Below are 5,569 nucleotides of genomic sequence, written 5' to 3' on the forward strand. Positions count from 1 at the left end.
CCTGATTTCTTTCACCTCCATTCCACTCTGTTGGGCTTCTTTTTTCACCTGTGGTAAACAATTACCAGTGTGCTCTACTCGTTTTGTATTCTCCCAATTTCTATCCCTCGCCGGAAGCGAGGTTTTGCCAAATGCACCAATGCATATTCATCTGCCATCTTTGCTGCTCTTCTCACTGCTTGAACTTTCTGTTCATTCACATAAATTCTAATAATATCTGGAAGTAAGTTTTTAAACTCCTCCAGCAGAACAATCTCTCTTAGAGCCTCATAGGTCTTATCTATTTTAAGGCCCGCACCCATCTATCTAAATGACTCTGTTTAATTCTTTCGAACTCAACATAAGTCTGACCTGGTTCCTTCTTTATGTTCTGAACCGCTGTCTATACACTTCTGGTACCAATTCATAAGCACTCAAAATAGCCTGTTTAACATCTGCATAATCTCTAGACCCCCCTCATCTGACAGCCTGGCAAATACCTCACTAGCTCTGCATACCAGCTTCATCTGAACTAGCATCACCCACAAGTGTTCTTCATCTGCCTAGCCAATGTTTCAAATGAAATAAAGAAGGCTTTGACATCTTTTGCGTCACAATGTGGCAATGCTTTAACACATTTGTACATATCATTACCTTCTCTCTTCATCTCCATCCTGTTAACTTGACCTTTCCTGACTAACTCGCAACTTCTGAAGTTCAAATTCTCTCTCCCTTTCTCTTTTTCTCTCTCTTCTCTCTCTCTCTTCTCTGTTTGCTCAGATAAGAAACTTGCCTCTTTTTTCTCTCTTCTTTCTCTCTCCCTTTCTTCTTTCTTTCTCCCTTTCTTCTTTCATGGCTGTTGGGCTGAAGGATCTGTTCCTGTTCCGCACTATTCTGTGTTTTATGATCAAATCTCTGGGATGGCAGGAGTTATGAAGAGACATTGCTTCAGTTAGACCTATATTCATAGGAGTTTAGGAAAATGTGGGGGCATCTTATAGAAACCTATAAAATTCTAACATGGCCGGGCAGTTTTCCAATAGAGTTATTCCAATTCTTCTTTCTTTTGTTTGTATTTTAACTGTAGTGTAAGAAGAGAGTGTGTTTTGCTTCAAGCCTGTACTTTATCCAATCGTTTTGTATCCGGAACACACCAAGTGCTTGACTAACTCCCTTATAATTTTAGTTTGCCTTTAAAAATTAGAAGTTGGGGCCTAGGCTATCTTCTAAATATATTTGGGGGGTGGGTTGGTCTGGTCTGTAACAAAGACCAATCACAAGAGACTGACAAACATTCAGATTTTAAATACATCAAGGGGTGTGTGGGGAAAGCTGGATAATGACATTGATGTGAGATTAATTCGTGAGAGTGGATTTGAGGCGAAATTAGATCAGCTGTGACCCCATATTGAATGTCGCAGCAGGTCTGAGGGCTGAATGGCCTCCTTCTAGTTTCCATATTGCTGTGGGTCTAGGCTCTAGGCCAGACTTGGCAGAGATGGAAGATTTTCGACCCTGAGGAACATGAATGAAGGAACTGAGTTTTTAATGACAATTGATGATCATAATATGGTCACCATTTATTGGTGAGTAATTTATTCTATATTGAATTTAAATCTCACCATCTGCTGTGGTGGGATTTGATCCCATTTTTAAAAAGAATTAATTATCACTAGCTCAACCAGCATTTATTGCTCATCCCTAATTGCGCTGAGGACCATTAAGAGTCAATCACATTGCTGTGGGTCTGGAGTCATACGTAAGTTAGACCAGTTAAGGATGGCAGATTTTCTTCACTAAAGGATATTAGTGAATCAGGTGGGTTTTCCTGACAATGGATTCATGGTCAACATTAGATTCTTAATTTCAGATTTTAATTATTCAAATTCCACTATTGGCCATGGGAGATTCAAACCCAAGTCTCCAGGACATTACCAGGGTCTTTGGACTGAGCTTATAAACCTTATAGAGGTTATTAAAAACATGAGGGCATTAATAGGGTAAATAGACAAAGGCTTTTCCCTGGGGTGGGGGAGTCCAGAACTAGAGTGCATAGGTTTAGGGTGAAAGTGGAAAGATTTAAAAGGGACCCAAGGGGCAACTTTTTCATGTGGATGGTGGTGCGTGTATGGAATGAGCTGCCAGAGGAAGTGGTGGAGTCTGGTATAATTACAACATTTAAAAGGCATCTGGATGAGTACATGAATTGGAAGGGTTTGGAGGGATATAGGCCAAGTGCTGGCAAATGGGACGGGCTTAGGTTAGGATATCTGGTCGACTTGGACCGAAAGGTCTGTTTCTGTGCTGTACATCTCTGTGACTCTATAACAGTCCAGTGATAATGTCATCTCCCTGTTTTACCAGAACATTAGCCTGGAGTTCGATTTACTACTCTGCCTGTGTCACTGTGCTACAGCAAAATGGGGCATGGCCTCACTTATATATATGATTTGAATGAAGGGACAGAGGGTATGGTTGCAAAATTTGTTAATGGCATAAAGATACATGGGAAACTACGTTGAAAAAAGTGCATACGGAATCTGCAAAGTAATATAAATCGTTTCTGTAAATGGCCAAAGATTTGGTAGATGGAGTATAATGTAAATTTGTCCAGCTTCGCAGCAAGAACAGAAAAGCAGTGTTTTTATTTAAATGCTGAGAGATTGAAGAGCTCTTCAGACACTGGGGAATCTGAGTGTCCTGATATACATTAGAATGCAGCTGCAGCAAGTGATTAGGAAGGCAAATTGAATGATGTTTACTGCAAGGGGAATAAAACCATGAGAAATAGGAACAGGAGTGGGCCATTCGGCCCCTCAAGCCTGATACGTTATTCAACAGGATCACGACTGATCCAACATTTCTCATGTCCTTTTGCTGAATCTTCCCTAGAACCCTTGATTCCGTGACCGATCAAGAATCTATTTATCTCTATCTTAAATATACACAAGGACTCCGTTCCCCCACAGCTCTCTGTGGCAAAGAGTTCCAAAGACTCTCAACTCTCAGAGAGGAATTTCCTCCTCATCTCAGTCTTAAATTGATGCCCCTTTATTCTGAGACTTTGCCGTCTGAGAATGGTGTGTTATAATGTGGATGTTTTTCTGCAGTTCTAGACAGCATGGTGGAGCCCACGTCCGGAGTACTGCAGACTGTTTTGGTTTCTCATTATGTAAGGACATAAAGGAATTAGAAGCAATTGAGAGAAGGTTCACTTGTTTGATACATGGAATAGCGGGGGAGATTTGAGGAAATGTTGGACCGCATGTAACTGGATCTGTCCCTTAAGTGCTGTAAGCTACAGGGCTACTGGCCATGTGGAGGAAGACGGGATTAGAAAGGGAGTCTTTGGGTCAGCATGGATGAGATGAGCCAAGTAACCCCTTCTGTGCTGTATCATTTTTATAGTGTGGGCCTGCAGCTATTGAGAAGTCATCTTACTGAGACATATTAAATCCTGAGGGGACTTGACAGTGTAGATACAGAGAGGTCATTGTCCCTTGTGGGAGAGTCTATGGCCAGGGCATCATTTAAGAATAAGGGATCAGATATTTAAACTGAAGATGAGGAATTCTTAGTCTGAGTGCCATTAGAAGAACTGTCTGTTTCAGACATTGGTGGAGACAAAGTCACTGAACAATTTTAAGGCAAATGTAGACAGATTTTTGACTAACAAAGGAATCACTGGAGAACGAAATGTGAATGAAGATCTGAGACTAAAATCTAGCCAGTTTTGACCTTCTTGAATGGCAGTGCAAGCTAATGGACCATCCTGCTCCTAATTCGTACATCTGTGTGTAAATCAACCAGGGAATCAATGCACAGAGTTCCACTCTCCGAAGAGGGAAACTACATAATTTGCAAATCTACAGACAGGGAACCTGCTTTTTTTCCTTATAGATATGTTAATCAGCCTTAGTTTGGAATGAACATTGGAAGTATATTAATTAGAGAGAACATGTGAGTAGAGATCACTAGGGTCTGCTCTAATGAGTAATCAAATAACCTGTTAGAAATTTTTTTTTAAAATCACACATGATATTTATAAACAAACTATCAATGTTTCAAAAACATAACTTTTAAGTCATATCCTTGGATTTGAAAACGTTACCACCCCCACCCAATTTATATGAATTTTTGAACTCCAAATTTCGAAAAGTTCCCTCCAACTTAATGTGAGTTTGAAATACAGGGTAGTTCTTCTATAACGCTCGTTTCATCAGCACGAATTGACTATAATGCGATTGATGAATTGTGGACATTGTTCGCATAACGCCACGTTTCTGCTAATGGGTGTAGTGGGTCTTCCACAGCATGATCTTCGACAGCGCTATTTCTACTGTGGTTTTCCATAGCGCGACTTTCTATAGCGCGAGGTTGCAGACAAACACAACTGTGGCGTTGTACCAGAACGACCTATAGTGGATTGAAATATCCTGAATTAAATTGGCTTTCAACAGTACTGAATCTGAAGAGTGTGTGTGCTTCACCCTCCTGATTTAGAAGACAGTGGCATTAACATTCTTAAATACTTAGATACACTGTTTGCGATTGCTGCACTTTGTAAGTTCACATGTAGGGGGCGACTGTAAACTTAAAAGCAGGTTCTAGCAGCAAATTCCCCCCACCCCCTTCACTCCAATGCTCTTTTGCTGAGTGTGATCCGATCCCTGCAAGACATGGCCCCTTTAACATCGCTATGCTGTTGTCCGTCTTCAAGGGACCACTCCTTGCGCCTGGCATTCCTGGTTTGCTGAGTTAGCCAGGCATGACCTTTGTGACTTTGAGAGAAAATGGCCCCTAAACACATGCAGGGCAGATGGTGAAGGTATTGAGAAATTGTCGGGTGTGGGGGCTGGGAGTTGTTTGGGGTGGGAGGAGTGGTGGTGCAGAAAAATGGCAGGGGGAATGGTAAGGATGGGTGGTGTGACATGACAATCTGTCATCTTAAAACTTTCCCAAGTGGTTACCAATGAAATTTTCCCCATCCAGTCATGGTTTGGAGATGTCGGTGTTGGATTGGGGTATACAAAGTTAAAAATCACACAACAGGTTATAGTCCAACAGGTTTAATTGGAAGCACACTAGCTTTCGGAGCGACGCTCTATCATCCTACCACCTGATGGAAGGAGCGACGCTCCGAAAGCTAGTGTGTTTCCAGTTAAACCTGTTGGACTATAACCTAGTGTTGTGTGATTTTTAACTTCCCCATCCAGGCATTTCCAACAGAGGGCGACCTTTGGTATCAATGCAGGGTTGAACGATCTGCTCTGTGCACACAGTTAGATTTGAGTTGAGTCAAAGCCTTCATCGTGTTTCTTCATCGCCTGTCGTTGTTTATCTAGATGTCCTGAAAGCCTCGTTGCTGCAGATTAAGTGAAATCCGTTGGCAGAAACACTTGCAGTCAGTTCCCGAGGAATCCACTTTATGCCTCCCTTGCCCCTCGCCCCTAGCCCCTAGCCCCTCGCCCCTAGCCCCTAGCCCCTAGCCCCTCGCCCCTAGCCCCTCGCCCCTCGCCCCTAGCCCCTAGCCCCTCGCCCCTAGCCCCTAGCCCCTAGCCCCTAGCCCCTCGCCCCTAGCCCCTAGCCC

This window comes from Chiloscyllium plagiosum, unplaced genomic scaffold, assembly GCF_037043375.1.
Source record: "Chiloscyllium plagiosum isolate Xiang-an unplaced genomic scaffold, Cpla_swu_hap1 HiC_scaffold_7, whole genome shotgun sequence".
Lineage (NCBI taxonomy): Eukaryota > Metazoa > Chordata > Chondrichthyes > Orectolobiformes > Hemiscylliidae > Chiloscyllium > Chiloscyllium plagiosum.